Source organism: Musca autumnalis, unplaced genomic scaffold, assembly GCF_047663935.1.
Source record: "Musca autumnalis isolate F117 unplaced genomic scaffold, ASM4766393v1 scaffold_2, whole genome shotgun sequence".
NCBI lineage: Eukaryota > Metazoa > Arthropoda > Insecta > Diptera > Muscidae > Musca > Musca autumnalis.
Window position 1 is genome coordinate 258,281,890 of NW_027411755.1, and position 20,934 is coordinate 258,302,823.

At 38.6% G+C, this 20,934-nt stretch overlaps 2 protein-coding genes across 3 annotated transcripts in view; one reads left to right on the forward strand and one right to left on the reverse strand.

The window, feature by feature from the left end:
- The window catches only part of LOC141395208 (uncharacterized), a 138,008-nt gene that overhangs the window by 46,058 nt on the left and 71,016 nt on the right, over positions 1-20,934 (forward strand). The gene's annotated exons all lie outside the window — the stretch shown is intronic.
- The window catches only part of LOC141391892 (carbohydrate sulfotransferase 13), a 55,069-nt gene that overhangs the window by 31,890 nt on the left and 2,245 nt on the right, over positions 1-20,934 (reverse strand). The window lies entirely within an intron of this gene.

Below are 20,934 nucleotides of genomic sequence, written 5' to 3' on the forward strand. Positions count from 1 at the left end.
CTTTTCCCTATTGCCTACAGGATAGTGTCAGGGATTCTGTGCTAACGACTAAAGCCTATGGTGAACGAAATAATTGGGGCATAACAATGCGGCTTTAGACCTAACATATCCTACATTGACCAGCTATTTACCTTGCGGCAAATCCTGCAGAAGACCCAAGAGATGCAGATCGACACCTACCATATTTTTGTCGGCAATAAAGCAGCCTTCGATAGCCCCCCTACGTTCAAATGTATTCCAAGCCAAGACTGAATTTGGTGTCCCTGCAAAGCTCATTCGGCTTTGTAGAATGACATTAACAGATACTCGGTCCTCAGTTAAAATAGGAAAGAACCAATTATAAAATAGGAAAGAACCTCTCCGAAGAGTTTAGTACTAAAAGAGGTTTCAGACAAGGAGACGGCCTCCGTGTGACTTATTCAACATTCTGCTGGAAAAGGTTGTACGAGATGCGAAGGTCAAAAGAAATGGCACAATATATACAAACAGACATATGTTACTTGGTTATTCCGATGACATTGACGTCATGGGTCGATCGGTTAAGGAAGTAACTGATACCTTTGCAAAAGTCGAAAGGGAATTTGCTAAAGTGGATTTGGCGGTAAACGGTGAGAAGACCAAGTTAATGGTGTCGACGCGCAATGCGTCAATAGAGATCGGACCAACTGTTGACGTTGGTTCCTATACTTTTGAGGTAGTAAAATACTTCGTCTACCTCTGCACCGTCGTAAACACAACAAACAACATCAGTTGCGAAATAAAACGAACAATTTTATTGGCCAACAGATGCTACTTTGGCTTATGTAGGCAGTTTTACAAAACACTGATACTACCCGTGCTGATGTATGGTTCCGAAGCCTGGGAACTTGCGCAAGCAGTGTTTGGGTTGTTTTTGGAGAGAAAAATGCTTCGAAAGATCTATGAACCAATCATAAGAATGAGCGATGATGAACCCGCTAAAAAGGAATATAAATACGTGTCACATGGTGCACGCAGAATTGACAGGCCTAAGATTAGATGGAGCAAAAAAGTGGATGGAAGAAATGAAAATGCGGAATTCCACAAAGCGAAGCAGCAAGCAGAGAGAATTGGAGATCTTTTCTTAGTTCGGCTTATGGAACAAATGTTCTTTAATGGTCCAGCTAAGTAAGTTAGGAAGCATGGACTTGTCTACGAAAAAACATAATATCACTTAAAACAGCACCACAAGAAGTATCTTTGGTAAAAATTATAAAACAATCCTCCCATCCTCCACATTCTACTGGAAAATGTCTGCCAAAGTGGTTTTGGCAGTCAACGGCGATAAGACGAAGTATCAACACGCCTATCGGACGTACCGCAGGCATGCGTGATAAGACGAAAATCAAATACGTCTCGCGGACCAACAGGTTGCTGCGTCTGCCTTTAAGTAAAGCGGCAGCAAACTGTATGAATTCCAGGATAAGCGGCTGAAACTATACGGAAAACTATAACCCTTCAGAAACTGGGGAAACCACTGAAGTAACTCTCGCCTTAAAATCATACAATATAAACAACGAACAAAATACACGGCCCTCAGTCTCCGGCCAAACCAGGGTGCTACTTTAACATATTTATAAATTATTGTATGTTCGCTTATATCCCGATAAAGGATTTGCCAATTAAGAAGAAGATCGTGTTGTTGTAACAGCATATAAAATCTTTGTATATTCGTTTCCTTGCTCAACCCAACTTCGATGGATTGTAACCACAAAGCTATTGGAGTTAGTTGAGTAGGTTTTTTAAGGCAATTGAAAAGGTGCATCGATGCGTGTGGACCTATACCTCACGCTAGGGAGATGTTTTGCACGGCGTCAATAACCCTACAGGAATTCAGACGACTGCACTATCTCGAACGCAGTTGTGCCAAAACTACTTTGGTTTTCTTCAGCTGCGATTGATGGAAGTAGATGAGGACCGTGTGCAAACGATAAATGTTTATGTCATCTGCAGCTACATCTGTGTGAATGTTATTGAAACCTGCTGATGTAGGCTTGTTCCCTGCTGTAACACCTCTTTCACTCACTCTAGATAATGATGATCCCTCTTAATATGCCTAGGGGTGGTCCTATTCAACAATTCAACTCTCACGACAACAACCGAGCAAGTACTGCAAGGAAAACATGCAATTGTGTTGCCGTAGTGGAAGAATCTTCGTCTCCTCAGGCCTATGGTCCACTGACGGTATGAGGATGCACCGTGTTGCAGTTCTTTGGCCAGCGTTCTGACAGGTTCGAATATTTTTCGATTGCTTTGCATTATATACCCGGAACACACTGGCGCCGAATAGCTAACTACAGACCGACCTATTGCGTTATATTTGGCCAACAAGGTTTGTTCATCTGCACACCAAGTGTTCTTACATCACAACTTGTAGGATATAGCTAAGGCATTCGCGGACGACATAAAATACCGTCTAGAATGTAACTCTTAGAATCTTGGGGTAGTCCAGTTCAGTGATCATGTCCGGTGTCCATATGGCGAACAGAGAGGTAGGGCATAGGGAGATGGATATTATATTCCTCGGTTACACCCGAGCAAAATGCGGTAATATCGATTGAATAGTAGTTCAAACTTTCACAAATGACATCAACCATTATAGTTGGTGCCAGCAGAGGTTTTTCGAAATTTTTAGCCGTACCTGCACCTAGACAATGGCTCATTTTCGAAATGTCTATGCTTGTTTTTTGTCTGATGTTTGTTTTTTTGTCATTGCTGCCACATCTACTTTTTATACCCTACACCACACTGGGGTAAGGGGTATTATGTCTATGTGGTATGTAACATGTATAAGGAAACAAAATAGACCCATAGTTCCTTTTGGGGATATACATACAAAAACTTTCTGAGTCGATTTATGCATGTCCGTCCGTCTGTCCGTGTATTTTTGTTCGCAACATACAGGTCGCATTTATTGTCCGATTCGGCTTAAAATTGGGGAATATCATTTTTAGCCATAGGAAGAACGCTATTCCTTTTGGTGAAAAGCGGTTCAGATTTGGATATAGCTCATATATATTCGGCCGATTTCCCATGTTTGCTGTACCAAACACGCTATATATGTCCGATTTCGATAAAATTTGGAATGTGTGACTGAATTCGGCCTAGAATTAAATGTCTAAATTATATTGAAATCGCTTCAGATTTGGATATTGCTCCCATATATATTATTGCCTGATTTACCGAATGTGTCACTGCATTCGGTCAAGGAATAAATGTGCCAAATTATATCGGAATCTGTTTAGATAGATTTGGTATAGCTCCCATATATATTTTCTGCCGAGTTTATGTATTTGCTGCACAAAACAAGCTCTATATATCCGATTTCGATGAAATTTGGAATGTGTGACGGAATTTGGTCCAGAAATTATTATTTTGGAATCGGTTCAGATTTCCGTATAACTCCTAATACACTAGCGGTCATCTGAATAGGTTTGAATTTTTTTCTTTTTATATGTTAAGGTATCTTCTGATGTGTTCGTATTGCAGATCCATAATATTTAGTTTTTGAGAGTCCTATACTATGCCAACATTCCCAAGAAAAAACTTGACGGTGTTGCCATATTTTCGGAAAATATTCCAATTATAATAAAAAATGTACAAAAAGTGACCAATTTTTGCGATCATCAGAATAGGTTTGAATCAAATAAAATTGAAAATTTGTACTATCCAAGCAAATATTGCGCAGTTTTTTGGTTTAGTTTAGTAAAATGGAACATTCTGATAAATCCTACAACAAATTTGACCCGCTTTATTTGGAACGTGGGTTCAATTCTCAACAAGTTACCAAGAACTTTCAGATAAAATCAAGAAATATTCAAACCAAAACGTTTTATAAACTTGCTTTAAATGACTTTTTGATTTCGTTAGATCTCTTCTGAGCTTCGAAAATTGTCTGAAAGCAAATACCAAGTGTAGCCATATTATTAGGATCGATAAAATAGAAAGGTCATTGAAAATAGTTGGTATTTTAGTTCAAGTTTCATTTTTTAACTATCCTTGCAGTCCAAATTTATGTGTTACCATGCTCACAAATCCACCATAGTTGCCCACATGTATCATAAATGTTCGAAAATTGGTATGGAAGAATGTTTCTTCGACGACAATAAAGTAGAAAATTGTAATTCAGATTTAAGTCAAAGGGGCATGATATCGCCGACTTTTATAGTGCTGTATAACCTCAGTAGTCCATTCTTTTGTACTTATTCGTGTTTGCTTTATGACTTGTGAACAGAAAAAAACTTTTTGACCTGACTATATAGGTATTACAGCACTATAACAGTCGGGAGTTCTTGTGCGCACCACTTTAGCGAAAAATTTTGAACATTTGTACACGGAAGTGTGGACCGATATGGCCCATCTAGGTTAGGACAAAATATTAAGAGGTTCAAAGTTTGAATAAAATCGGTTGATCCGTTCTAGAGTAAACATGCGGAAGACAGCCGGACTGGAATGAATCGACTCCAAATTATCTGAAATTGATTTCGTCTATAACCATAATTTTGATGATGCACATTTTTTATGGTACGAGGGCTAATCGAAAAGTTTTGAGGCTAATAATGAAAAAGCGAATATTTACTATCAAAAATAATTTTATTGTTGTCTTTTGTAAGTTTATTGTTGTCTTTTGTAATGATCGGGCGAAAATCTTCACAAGTGATTTTGTCTTGCAAAATTATTTTTCAAGTCATTGTAAACAGCACAACACATGATCGTATGTCAAACTGTCCTGAGTACGTTTAGCCTAACAACTTTCCAACTTCCAAAAAAATGTCAAATGGACAGAAACTTTTCTAGGTCCCCTCGTAAAACCATTATTTTGATGAGACACATATTTGATGGTATCCAAGTTTATGTACCCACGTTACATTAAAGTTTGAGAGTATAATTAAAAGAAGGAGATGAAGTCCATGCGGAGAGTTTTTTGAGTAGAATCGCCAACTGTAAAGGGATATTTCTCCAAGAATAAAGTCAACACAATCTTAGGCGCGAATATGTTATATTAATGACAAGTAATTGTGTAAGATGACGATTGCCTTATGCCAAGCTCAGAACGAGGAAACTTTTCCCATCAATTCTCTTTCGGCGATTGTTAAAACACAAATAAGAAGATAGCGGAATTTTATGCAATCCCTTTTTTTAATCCGATTCATGTCAAATTTTGGGACTGGGCATATTTTAGGCTTCTGATTCAATTGCAATCGAAACATATGACATATGCAAAATACATAAATTTTTGCATATGGAAAATTTATGCATTTTACATATTTTCTTATGCAACTAGTATTTCAATAATAGGTACAAAAGTGTTTGTATGTAAAATTTTTCTGTTTAAAATTCTTTTCAGACAAGTCAATAAAATAAAGAAAAAGTATAACCACGAAAAGTATACCGAAAATCGGGTGGTATCGTTCTATGGGGGCTATATGAAGGCCTGAACCTATACCGACAAATTTAAGGTGGAATGTTGTTTACCCCCAAGGAAGACTTAATACCAAATTTCAGCCATTTTGGTGGGTTATTGAGGCCACAACCTTCAAAATACCGGAAATCGGGAGGTACCGTACTGTGGGGGCTATATGAAGACGTGGGACCTATACCGACATATTTCTAGTGGAAAATTTTATACACCCAAGGAAGACTTAATGCCAAATTTCACCCATTTCGGAGGGATATTGAGGCCACAACCTTCTAAACACCTGAAATCCGGAGGTACCGTTCTATGGGGGCTATATGAAGACATGAACCTATAACGAGAAATTTCAGGTGGTAAGTTTAATACCCCCAACGAAGACTAAATACCAAATTTTAGTCATTTCGGTGGGATATTGAGGCTACAACTTTCAAAATACCGAAAATCGGGAGGTACCTTTCTATGGGGGCTGTATGAAGACGTGGACATATACTGACAAATTTCAGGTGGAACGTTTTATACTCCCAACTACCTTATACAAAATGTCAGCCATTTAAGTGTGATGTTGAGGCCGCAACCTTCAAAATATCGGAAATCGGGAGGTACCGTTCGATGGGGTGTAAAGTTTCATACCCCTAAGGAAGACTTAATACCACATTTCAGCCATTTCGGTGGGATTTTTAGACCACAAATCCTTGTATATATTTTTACATATGCTCATTTTATGCAAATATGTAAAAATATGTCAAAATATGCACGATTTGCTAAATATGCAAAAATTGCTGGGCCTAATTCGTTTTATTTTGTGATAAAACGAGTTTCTGTTTAATCAGATTTCCTCTACGACCACCTAACCATACATGCATTTGCATAGGATTCCGCTGTCTACAAATATGTAAATATTTTTAATTTCTGTTCTAATTTTTCTTAATTGTTTAATCTTGGGAATCGTTTTTGAATAAAGTTCAAAATTAAACATCGAAAAAAATTTAAAAAAAATTGTTTTTTTTTTTCCTAATTTCTCTTAAATTGTATCTTGTTCTCTGTGAGCAGGTCTGCCTTATCCCTCAAGGAAAGAGGCGATTACTTCTCATTAATGATTTTTCTAACTATGCACCCCATCTTTACATAGTAACCCCATACCAATTCACTGAAAATGTTGCATAAATACTTTTTTCAACTAGTTAATTCGTCAAATACAAAATTCAAATAAATTTTCGTTACATTTAAAGTCATTGAGGAAAAATTGCCACTGAAAAAATAAAGAAATTAGATTTTTATTGGGCCACTAACAATTTCAGAAGAATTATGGCGGCAATCCTCACATGTTTATAATTTGCCACAGACACAACATAAACGGTGGGAGATTTTATCAATGAAAGATTTGAATACCCAACTAAGTGTTTATATGTTCACCGTGTGTGTGATTTGGATTCAAAAACCTTTGAATGTTGATACAAATATCCGCTATAACTAAACAAGATGACCGACAACGACTATTCGATATTAAAGCGCTTTTACATTTGGCAAATTTATGTTTGCAGAGCACTTTACTCGATAAACATAACACTTCAATTATAACGTTTTTTGTTTTTCTCTTTGTTTATTTCTTAGGTTTTCTTTCTCATGTTTTTTTTTTTCAATTTAAAAAATGTCGAATGGGAATTTTTTTGATTGATCCACTTTAAGGTAAACATTTCTTTTCTTAAGATTATTGACTTTTGACACATCACAATCATGGAATCATGTTGAATAGACTTTGAGGTAAATTCACCGAAACAAGTAATTCTGTGATGTTTGGGCAATTAAAATTATTTTGGCCATACAAAATTTAGACCCCAGAAAGGGGACTTCATTTTACTTTTCGACTGGGTTATAAATTGCGGTGATGTTCCATACAAAAACTTGTGAAATGTTTAAAATTAACAAGGGGTTTACATTCTTGCAGCTTCTGGAATAGGCCTCATGTCTTCATGAATTTGCATGGACAAGTACCTACCCCGCTATGCAGTTTTGGGCTAAAAATAGTAAAATAGTAGTTAATACTCTTGTAGGCTATATTTAATATTTCTTTATATTCCTTGTAGTCTAGTGCTACAGTTGTCGTCTAAATCCCATGGCAATCTTATCATTAAAGTGGTCTATGTTGCCGTTAATCAAGTGCCGCTCTAGTGAAAATTAATTTATATCAAGTATTTCTTTGTTTTCTATAGTTCACCAAGATTATCACCGTTTTTTATTAGGCATTTGAAGAGGGAAGAAACTAAGCGTATAAGTTCAGGCTAAGGTGAGACATTTCTTATCTAAAAGACAACTTTAGTAGTATCATTCCCGCCTTATATTATTATTTATAGATGTGGTTTCCATAATTTACTTTTATTCTTTTATAATTCGATTAAAAATCAAAATTTGGAATTTTTCGTTTCAATTACGTCTTTGCAATCTTCTTTATTTAATTAACTTGACCAGCTGACCATTAAATAATATTATTGAATTATCGTTATCAATACTGGCTGTTGGTGGGATTTAACAATTGTTTGGAATATTTTTTATTTTCTGTAATAAAACATTATCTATAAAAATTCGAATCTTTTTTATTCGAGGTGTTAAAATGCAAGATCAAGGAATATGCTGCATAATAACAATAAAAACACACGGCAACAAAAACAAAACAATCCCAAGGCAGCGGGTTATTTCCGCTGAAAACTGAGTAAGGATCAAACCTGTTGGTTGCACCAGCCTATATAATACCGTCCTATCTCATTTCAACTAGCCCCTAATGAACTGTACATGTAATGTATGGGGGTAGCAGTCGGATATGGAGCTGACGATGTTGTTGTTGTAGCCTGGATTTATATCCAGATCTAGGAATGGGGCTGCTTCGATGGTTTAACAACAAAGCTACTAGTGTTAGTTGTATAGATTTGGCGGGACATTTGAAGAGGTCCAATGTTTCGTGGGGGTATTTTGCACGATGTCATCAATCCTTGCCCTATCGGAATTTTGTGATCGCATCATCCTGAACGTAGTTGAGGCAAACAACTCCGGTTTGTCGTGGTAGCTGACGTTCTTCAGCTTCGATGTAGAATTGCTTAACGTATACGTTTCAGGTAATGTTTCATAATCAACTGGTATAAGAGAAATTTAATGCTCATCATGAATTGTGGTATTCAGTCCAAGGTAATGGCCAGAGGAGTATAGCTCTGGCTGAGCAGTTTGACAGTTTTACGTTTTACACAGTCAATGAGGACGCCACTACGAGAATTAGTGGTGAGTGCCATAGTTCGCCAGACATAATCATCGTGTCACCTGGTGTGACAAGTGACGACACCAGCCAACCCATCGTTTCTCTTGGATCATACCATCTCCCTATAATCAGTAGACCGCCCAAATTCATCACCTCTGGACGCGCTTTCATCAATCATGGGAAAGCTAATTGGCCTAGTATCAGAGATAGAGTTCACCTATCACCGTTTCAGAGAACTGCCAAACCCTTCTGATGTTCGGATAGAATAAAGGATGTTTTGGGATATCATCATAGCTGTAGCTGTTCGCTATATAATCATCGCAGCTGTAACTATTCACTGTATACCTGCAGGTCTAATACCCGAAGTGAGAACAAATATTGCAGCAGAGGCGATGGGACTAGTAAATGAGCATGACGAACTCCGTCGAGGCAACTCTAGTGACTCTAGAGTTAGTATACGGCACCGGAAGTTGATATGTTGGAACAAGTGGCTAGATCATCCGAACAGTTGCAACATTGGAAATAGTGAATTTTGGGTAACGGTTAAGTCACTCTCGAACCCTGGAAAGAAGGATGATAAGTCCACAGCCACGTTTGGTGACGTTAGGCTCACTGATACGAAGAGGTGTGCAAGTTATTTAATCGAAAGTTAGTCGAAGAAGAATGCTGCGTCGCTTTAGATCTTAACCTGCCGAGGTGAAACTACCTCATTTTACAATGGATGATGTTGCAAGTGCCATTAAGAATTGTAACGTGACAATACGATCACGTATATAACACAACAACTACTACCAAGAAACCCTTACAGCCATACGGGAACAGCGCTGTAACAACACTCCACCATACATTATTTCTACCTGACACAAGTGGTATAACAGGCCACACAATGATGAATTTCACTCCAGCGTATTTTTGCAACCATTGTCGTCAGTGCTTAGGGCGAATAATTCACATTTGCCTCATAATTCGCATACCTCAAGTATTTCAAAAATATATGCTGATGGGGAGCTGGCTACTGCAGGGAGTTAGCTACACGGGTTGGCCCTAAAGACTGTTCTAAATCCACCAATGTACACGTCGGTGCTACAGAGTTGGAAATACTTTTTGAGAGCTACCCATTAAGTTGAGGTGGCTAAAACATTTGGCATTTGACCTTCGGGTTTACAGTTCTACAGGGCCTTCGGGTCAGATGTTTAACTCGGCGCTGGACCTTCAGTCTTACAGTTCTACAGGACCTTCGGGTCAGCTGTTCAATTCGGCACAGGACCTTCGGGTTTGCAGTTATACAGTGCCTTCGGGTCAGCTGCGAGGAATATGCAAATATCAGCCACTAAATATCTGTGGCCACTCTGTTCACCACATCAACTGCAGAGGTAAACACTGAATGCCATCAAATGCGGCGGGCCCTGATAAAATTTCCATGACAATGCTGAAACAGCTTAATAACCCGGGAGTTGAGTATCTCACAAAAGTTCTCCTCAACCTGTCGCTATCCACCTACTTCATGTCAGAAGACTGTAAAATGGGCGGGATGATCGCGCTACAGAAGTCAGCAAGGATGGCAGCCAATGTGAATCGTACTGACTGATTTCCACTTTTTTGCCCATAGTAAAGGCTTTACTCCTCTCTAGCATGAGAAATGTTGTTTAATTGCCGATTATCAGCATGGGTCCGTAACCAGCACAGCACTTCACGCCTATTCCACACATATTAACTGAGGACTTAAACCGAACAATCCGTGCGATAGGATAGTGTTGGTGGCACTCGACTTACCAAAAGCCTTTGATACTTTCGAGCACTCCACGCTGGAACACCAGTCATACATGAATTCAGGAACAAGAAGTAGAAGCCCCATAGAGTGAGAAAAAGAGTTCCTCAAGGTAGGGTGATACCTCCGGAACTTTCTAACCTCTACCTTTCCTGTATTCCACACCTCCAGAAGGCATTGAGATGGTTGTGTATACGGACGATTGTACGCTGTTGAAAAACTTAACTCATATTTGACCGATCTTACCACCCTTTTCACCGCTATGTCTACGGCCATTCTGTTTGGTCCATAGTAGCAGAATGTTGACACTAACTACTTCAGATTATAGGGGTAACATTCGACAGCATGTTCACGTCGTCCGCTCATAAAGTCCTCAAGTCCCCAGCAGGTTGCACTTAGGGTGTACACAAAAAACAACCTTGTTGACCACATACAACGTGATTGGTCGGTCGATGCTAAGCTATGTGGCGTCAAGGTGGCCCGCGAACATAAGTGCAACACGATGGAACAATTTTCAATAAAAGGGTACCTCTTCATGTCATCAGTGGACTATTTGCATGAGAAGAAGAATATTTTTGTACGGCAACAAAATGACATGCTGTCGTTGCAGTAATTCCTCGGGTGTTACCGTTAGAGTCATTCTAATAACTCAGGCACGTCAGGAGGGATCTTCATGATCGAGAGAGAGAGGTGCAACGATATAATTGAAAACCCCTAGATCAACAAGCCTATCATGAGGACATCGTGATATACTACTCATTTAGCTGGCCCATTACAGAACATTTGTTTTCACATCTGGAATACCGCGGCTTTTCATCTCTTCTTTCACTTGTTTGCTCCATCTAAACTTGGACTTGCCAATTCCGCGTGCACCGCCATGTGGCATGTATTTATACGCCTTTTTAGCAGGTTCATCATCGCGCATTCTTATGATATGGCCTAGCCAACGCAATCGTTGCATCTTGATACGTTTATCTATTCGGATGTCGGTGTATAGCAGATACAGCTCGTAGTTCATTCACCGTCAACGCAGATTGGTCGATAGATCTTTCGAAGAATTTTTCTCTCAAACACACCAAGCACTGCCTTGTCTGCTTGCGAAAGTACCCAGGCTTCGGAACCATACATCAGCACGGGTAGTGTCAGTGTTTTGCAAAGCGTTACTTTTGTTTGACGAGATGTGGCTTTGTTCTTAAACTGCTTACTTAAGCCAAAGTAGCATCTGGTGGCCAATACAATTCTTCTTTTTATTTCACAATTGATGTTGTTTATTGTGTTTACGGCGGTGCCGAGGTAGACGAAGTCTTTTACTACCTCAAAATTATAGGACACCATCAACTTGGTTTTCTCGCCGTTTACCGCCAGACTCACTTTAGCAGATTTTGCAAAGGTATCAGTTACTTCCTTTACCGATCGATCCATGATGTCAATGTGATCGGCATAAACATGTAACATATGCTTGTTTGACCTTCGGATCTCGTATGACCTTTTCCAGCAGAATGTTGAATAAGTCACGCGAGAGGCCGTACTAAACTCTTCGGAGAGGTTCTTTCCTATTTTAACTGAGGACCGAGTATCAGTTAATGTCATTTTACAAAGCCGAATGAGCTTCCCTGGGATACCAAATTCAGACATGGCTTGGAATACCTTTGAACGTAGGGGGCTGTAGAAGGCTGCTTTGTAATCGACAAAAATTTGGTAGGTGTCGATGTGCATATCTTGGGTCTTCTCCAGGATTCGCAGGGTAAATATCTGATCAATGGTGGATTTGCCAGGTCTAAAGCCTTATTGGTATGGACCTCTTTCGTGCGCTACGCGTTGCTACTGATTGTAGAGTAGCCCTATATGCCGCTAGCAGCACGACACTCCTGGTCATACCATGGATTCCTTGGTGGAGATATCTGGTATCCAAGTATGGATTTTGTGGCTATTTGCATGGAGTGGGTAATATTTTGCAATTGTGCTGATATGTTATCGGGACGAGGAGTGCTTTTATTAAGCAATTGGGCTAGTTGAGTGGAATATGCTGTGGCTATCTGTTGTGTTTGCAGCCTACCGATGTCCAACTTCCGCGTTGTATCTGTTCGTGCTTTATTTGCAACGCTTAGACGGTTACGTACCTTTGCTGCAATAAGGTATTGGTCCGAATCTATGTTTGCTCCTCGGAACGGTCGTACATCCAACACGCTCGTTGAAAGTCTTCCATCTATCACAACATGATCAATTGTGACTTGTTTTTTGATCTGGAGACAGTTAGGTGCCCTTTTGAATATCGAGATGCTTAAATCTGGTACTGCTAACTATCATGTTTTTTGCAGCTGAATTGCCCGACAGTTGAGCCAAAGATATTCTCCTTTCCAATTTTGGCATTAATATCGCCTAGAATAATGTCAATGTCATGGGCAGGGCAACGGTCATAAGTTTCTTCTAAGCGCTCGTAAAATATATCATTGTTCTGTTGGTCCTTGTTTTCAGTGGGAGCATGAAGCGTAAATAATTTGGACAAATTTTATTTGGACATCGTGATATGATTAGATTTGCATATAAAAACAACAAAGATGAGATTTAGCTGAATTACTTTACAAATTTACAAAACAACAACAATAAAATTGGAAAAAATAAAAATTACTTATCTTTTCTTTATAAATAACATGTAATGCACTTCTAAACAACACTTTCATGTGAATCTATTGATATTTTATTGTTTATCTGTATCCTAATTAATTGAAAACTTCGCCAATTCTTGAAAATGTTTGATAAAAATGTTATTATTGGAATTTTACTGTATTTTATTTTTCTTTAGATTATACAGTGCTGCTCAAAACAGTTGCAACTCAGATGCATATATCACATTCAGTCTATTTTTAGGGACATTTTGAGTTTTGAAATATGTTTGTTTTTGTTATTTGATTTTTTATTGACCATATTTTCAAGATTTAAAAAGCATTATTCAGTTATGAACACTTATGTTTAAAAAATGTGTGAAATATCGGAGGAACACATGTTTTAGCCTGCTCAAAACATTTGCAACTCCGTGATACGAATATCTATTAGTTGATTTTTGACGAGTTTTTTGTATTGATTGAGCTTTCATGAATAGTACATTTTATCCCACATATGTTTACTTTTGATAGATAAGTATGCTGAAAACAAGACATGTTCTTTTTTTAAGAAAAACTTAAAATATGACCAGAAATTTTTATCAACGCTTTTCTAAAATGGTAATTTTTGAAAATTGTGGATCCAACGAGGTCCAAAAATAAACATAGGAACATCACAATATCTAAAACAGAGCTGGATACCGCGTAAAAAGAACTAAAATCGCCATAAGATGGGAAGGAGATGCAAGGACAACAACATCTACTGCAGGGGATGATCAAAAAATTATACGAATTATTAAGCAGATCTCTCAGAGGTCATCAACAGATGTTAAAAAAAGGCTTGACACCTATAAATCTATACAAACACATCCGATAGATACCAAAGTCACCGGTATACCAAAATATGCAAATTTTGGGAAAACAGTAATTTCCAGGAAAAATGGAATTTTTCATAGAAATTATTCAAAAAATGTGTGGTAATATTTTTGGAGTAGTGAAACCGAGTACTTCTCCTCGATATAAATCAATATTTAAGTTATATGACTTGAAAAAATTTGATTGATCACCAGAACGAAAGATAATAGAATTTGTCCCCTTATACGGAAAAGTTGACCCAAAATGTAGAAGGTGTTTTAAATTGTCCTGGAGATATTTTTATGGACAGAAATGGTACAGGATACATGAGGTCGAGATATTTATCAGATCCAAGAATTAACCGGACAGGTGGCATGTCAAAATCTCACCATGTACACTCCAGAATTGTCGTATAACATAATGTTTTGGCATAATACCGATTCTAAACGTATATATAACCACGTAAAATTAGTAATTTTTTGAAAATATGCTTAAGTTCTTATCGGACGCAATCATCTATAGTAATCTAAATTCATATAGGAGGTTCCGGGACTCTAATCTGGACTCTAGACTATTAAATATCGAATAAAACCTAGGTATTTAACAATTATCCGTAGAGCACAGGATTCCAAAGGATATATTAATTTATTTAGTTAACTGGTTTCCTTTACGATGTCTCCAGATAATAAATAAAATGTTTAATTCACAATATATTATCAAAACAAAAATAATTTCTTCAGATTTTGAATAAAATTTTCTTAGTTGAAAATGTTTTGAGCAGAACCAAAAGTGAGTTCGAGCTTTGTTTTGCTTATTTTTTGTAAAATAAGTGAAATGTTTGCAAATTGATTTTTAAATCTTTAAATCCACAAAGTACCTCAGAACTATATAAAATACATATGAACTAGTCATTCCAGTTGCAAATGTTTTGAGCAGCACTGTACATAATGATACGTAATTAAGTCGCTGTTTTTTATTTTTGCCTCAATTCAGGCTATTAGGGAGATTACAATGAACTTTTTGAACTTTAGATAGTGTAATTATATACAACATTCAGTAGATTATGATTATTTTATACAACAATAGACACAGCCATAAAAAACCACAACACTAACAACTTATTGCATGATGATGAGAGTATATTTAAATTTTCCAAAGTGAAGTATCCAGTTATTTCAAATACATATGTATGTAGGTAGAGAATATTATATTTATTGTCTTTCATCGTTTTATAATTGAAACTGAATCTGGTGCCAGACTTATGAAATATCGGAATATGATATCAAGCTATAATATAATCCACAGCAAAGTCTTCAATTTCGTATTTAATATATTTCTGTCTAAGCACATATTCAAACAAACAATTTAATTAAGTTTATGTGAGGTTGATTCAATATTGCTTAAGCCATAATCAATGTAAAACATAGACAAACTTTAAAATAAAAATCTGAAGCATCGACTTTAGAGGGAATGAAGAACGTGTATCTTCTTAAACAATAAAATGAAACATGTTTATTTAAATTCCCATTCCATCCAATTAATTTTATGTAAAGCATTCAGAATATTATATACATAGATTTACACGTGGTAATGAGACAAATTGGCTAAAAAAGATTCTGCTTTTTAAATTCGTACAATTCGAAGAATAATCCAATGTAATTTTCCTTTCTCTTTTTTTTTGTTTGTTTTGTAAACAATTCCAAATTCTCTTGAATCGATTAGTTACTCATACAATTTCAATTGAAAGTTTGTTATGCCTAGGTCATTCTAATCAATGAAATCTATTTGGAAATGTCTTGTGCCAGTCAATTTGTAGATCAGTAGCCGATTGCTTGTTTATATTTTGAAATAGAGCATTGGGTTGGCTACTAAAGTCAATAGCAAGAGACTATAGAACACATTCATTCTAGATATGTTATGGAAATTAATTAACACATTGTGCCTAATTTTCAAGTGTCCCACTTTGGTAGATAACATTTCTGCATACTTTTGTGGTCCAGTGTTGTAGGTAAAATGAAGGGTCAAACAAAACACACAAATTAATATGGGTATAAACCTTCTCTCTCATTCTTTCTCTTGTATTCTCTTTTGGTGATTATAAATAGGCATGGTTCCCCAAAGCTGGAATCAAACAAACCTTAAATAACAAAAAAAAAACAAGAAACCTAACATATGCGACGGGATTTTATGGCTTGCCCGTTTTATTTATGTTCTCAGCTCATATGATTTTCAAGAATTTAATATGGCCAGCAAACTTAAAACTACAATAACAACAACATGGTTGGCTAAACTTCCCAAAAAATTACAAAAAACAACACTTAACAAAACCAAACACTAGCCCAAACACAGAAGAAGAGCAACGAAGTTCAGAAAACTGTTTTGCCATTGAAAGCAAAATATAAAGGAAGCTTCAATAATTTAAAATTGTATTGGAAATCAAGTTCAATAAACTTTTATGTAGTGTTGGATGACTTCCCATATTAACAAATTGGGGATTTCAGGCAATTGTTTCCAAATGTTAAAATGGATGCATCGAAAAGGATTCCTATACAGCACTGTGGACTTAAAGAAATTTCTTTTTTAAGAATACGGGTGTATATTAGGGTTATGACTTTTCGACATATTTTCTCAAAAACTATTTCCTGTGACACGGATGAATGAACTCTTGCCTATTAAACACTAATATAACGTGTATTCCATTGATTTTTTTTTTTGGAAAATGGGAAAAAATCAAAAATTGTTTTGCAGTTGTACAAATGAATAAACATAAGCCTAGTAATAACTAAAATAACGTTCATTTCATTCAAATACTGAAATGCAAACCAATTTTTTTTTGGTTAAAAAGTTATGCCTTTGAAAAATGCGTTTACGACATTGTTATGATTCTCAGAATTAAAGAAAATTAGTGAGAATCAAATGTTATGTCAGTTTTGTTATCTCATGTGGCTCTAAAGGTTATTTTCAATTATATATCTGCTTACAGTGACTTCAAAAAATTGCCCATAATTCTGACATATTCAAATTTTAAAATCATTTTGTGCGTGAGGTTTTTTACCGAATCACCTTATAATTAGGATTTTATACAATCTTAGGTTCATCACCCTATGCTAGAGGGATGAGGTAGCAAAAAAGTCATAACCCTAGTGTACACATGTATGTATTTTTTATCGTTTTTCTGTTGGGGGCAGCATATACCGTAATGCCGGATTTCGGATTCTTTTGGTCCATGCTGGGACGGTGGAAAACCCACGACCCAATATGGATGTGCTCAGCTTGGCACATCCGCATAATCATCATAAGTTGTAGCATACCTTACTCGAAAAGGAGTATAGTGCTGGTTGGGCAGACTGATAGCTCTACGTCTTAGACGGTCAATGAGTACGCCTCTACCAGAATTAGCCGAGAGTGTCACAGTTCGTCAGATATAATCATCGTGTCACATGGTCTGACAAATAACGCCGTATAGCAACTCGTTGTTTGGGTCAGACCATCCCACCATATTTGTCTCCATCAGCGAACCGCCCAATTTCATCACCTCTGAACGCCGCCTTTTCATCAATCGTGGGAAACCTAAATGGACTAGGTTCAGAGAGTTCACTAGTCAACGCTACAGCGAACTGCCCAAGCCTTCTGATATTTTCGGGTAGCAGAAAATATGTTCCGACACATCATCACTGCTACAGTCGCCCGCCATATACCTACTTGTCGACGACAAAGCCGCTCTCGAACGCTGTAAAGAAGGAAGAATGGACTTCAATCACGTTTGGCGACGTTACGCTGACTGAAAGTTTGTCAAACACCCCGGACAGGGCGAAGAGAAGAGTACTACGTCGCATTAGATCTGTTTTTTTCCATTAGGAACCACAGCAATTTACAATCGATGATGTTTCGAATGCCATCAGAAACGCTAAATCATTCAAAGCGTTGCGATATCCATGGTAATGCTGAAACAGCTGGATGTGTCGAAAATTGAGTATCTCACCAAAGTTCTTAACTTGTCGCTTGACAATCCACATCATGTCCGAAGTCTGTAAAATTGGCAGGATAGTCCCACTACTGAAGCCAGACAAGATTGCCTGCAAAGGTGAATAGTGCAGATCGATTTCCGCAATATTGCCTGTAAAGGTGGACCAATTTCGCTATTGTCGCCCGTAGCAGAGACTCTTGAGGCTTTACTCCTCCCCAGCGCAAGAAATAGCTATCAAGTTGCCGATCATCAGCATGGGTTCCGTAAGCAGCACATCACGACAAGACACAACCAGAACAAGGCGTCGTATAGGGCAGTGCCAGTGGCGCCCAACTTATCAAAAGCCTTTGAATGGAGCATACTACCCTCCGGTCATGTTTAATACGTTGGATAGTGAAGTGGAGAATTCAGGAATAAGAAGTCCAAGCCCCATAGGGAGAAACGGATAGTTCCCCAAGGTGAGGTGATATATCCGGAACTGTTACCTTCTATCTCTCCTGTATCCGACCACCTCCAGACGGCATTGAGATCGTAAAATATGAGGATATTTGTACGAGCATGGCTTCGGGTACCTTGTGAACTCTTATTACCAACTTTTTTCTCTCGGTGAATAAGCAAATATCCGCCACTTAAGCTACGGCCACTCTGTTCACCACATGGACTGTGGAGGTGAAAACTGAGGGGAATGTCATGGAATTCCGACCACCAACTACACCGATGGTGGATGATGGCTTTGAGGCTTTACTCCTCCCCAGCGCCAGAAATAGCTATCAAGTTGCCGATCATCAGCATGGGTTCCGTAAGCAGCACATCACGACAAGACACAAGACCAGAACAAGACGTCCTATAGGGCAGGTGATAGTGGCGCCCAACTTATCAAAAGCCTTTGAAACTTTCAAACATAACACGCTGTTTAGGGATATGGAGCATACAACCCTCCGGCCAAGTTTAATACGTTGGATAGTCAATTATATGTGTGGTCGTCAGTCGTACGTGGAATTCAGGAACAAGAAGTCCAAGCCCCGTAGAGAGAAACGGATAGTTCCCCAAGGTGAGGTGATATATCCGGAACTGTTACCTTCTACCTCTCCTGTATTCGATCCCCTCCAGATGGCATTGAGATCGTAAAGTATGATGATATTTGTACGATCATGGCTTCGGCTACATTCCCTGATGTCACATGTGAACTCTGCTTACCAACTTTTTTTCTCGAAACAAATACAAACATATGTCAAGGACTCAACCAGAGACGGCTGTGCGATAGAACAGTGATGGTGGCGCTTGACTTATCAAAAGCTTTTGAAACTGTCAAACATAACACGCTGTTTAGAGATATGGAGCATACAACCCTCCGGTCATGTTTAATACGTTGGATAGTAAATTATATGTGTGGACGCCAGTGGTACGTGGAATACAGGAACAAGAGGTGATATATCCGGTGAGGTGATATATCCGGAACTGTTACCTTCTATCTCTCGCGTATTCCGCCCCCTCCAGACGGCATCGAGATCGTAACGTATGCGGATGATTGCATGATCATGGCGTCGGGTACCTATCCTGATGACATCTGTGAAGGACTGAACAACTATTTAACCGATCTTACCACCTTTTTCCATTCGAGGAATATGGAGATTTCCGCCACAAAATCAACAGTCAATCTGTTCACCACAGTTTGGAAGAGAATTGAATGTCGTGGTCGACGGTAGCAGAATTCCGACCACAAACTGCGCCAAAATTTTAGGGGTCGCATTCGACACTACTTTCACGTCGTGCGTGAAACTGAAAAGTAGGAACAAGGCCGTCAAGTCCCTAGCCGGCAGCACTTGGGGTGCAGATAAAGAAACCTGGTTGACCACATATAACGCGATAGGTCGGTCTGTGGTAAGCTATGCGGCGCCAGTCTGGTCCCCGAGATTATGTGATACGAATTGGAAAAAGATTCAAACTTGCCAGAATGCCGCCGAATGCCGAACAGCAACAGGGTGCCTCCTCAAACCTTCAGTGGACCATCTACATGAGGAGGCAAAGATTCTTCTAGTAAAGCAACACAATGATATGCTTTTGTTGCAGTACCTGCTTGGATGTTACCGTGTGAGCCATCCCAATCACCATATTGTGGGTAGGCCCGACACATACAGGCAGATCAGGAAGGATATCCATGCTCTATGTAGAGGGAGAGGTCCAACGATACAGGAGAGAACCCCTAGATCAACAAGCGTATCAAGCAGGTTTAAATAGTAATCACACGGATGCAGTTGCCAAGGCCATAAGCAATTATAGTGTGAATAAAGTCCTCGAAATACATCCCCCATCTATTGCAGCTGAGGAGCGTCAGCTGCCACGACAAACTAGAGTAGTTTTGGTTCAACTACGCTCGGGATATTGCAGTCGCCTAAATTCTTATTGGGCGGAAATCGACGGCGCCGTGCAAGACATCTGCCCAATATATGGCATGGGCCCGCACGACACAAAACACCTTTTCAACTGCCCAGCCAAACCTACTCATCTAACTCCAGTGGATCTGTGGTTACATCCCATCGAAGCAGCCACTTTCCTGGAACTGGAGATAAACCCAGATCCAGATTGAACAGAAGAACGAACATACAAACATAATAACAAACACTGTTACAACAACAACAACTTTTTTTTATCGCGAGGAATAAGCAAATATCCGCCACTTAAGCTACGGCCACTCTGTTCACCACATGGACTGTGGAGGAGGAAACTGAGGTGAATGTCATGGAATTCCGACCACCAACTACACCGAGATTCTATGGGTCACCTTTGAGACAGTATGTTCACGTCGCACGCGCAGCTATCTCCGACAAGCTGATGTGCAGAAACAAATCCCCCAAGTCCCTAGTTGACAATACTTGGGTTGCAGATAAAGAAACCTTGTTGGCCACATATAGCGTGGTAGGTCGGTCTGTGGTAAGCTATGCTACGCCATAAGTGCAACGCGATGGAAAATATTCAAAACTGTCAGAATACCGCCCTAAGAACTGCATCCTAATCATCATATGATGGATTGAGACCCCCCACCCAGGCTGGTCTAAAGTCACAAGA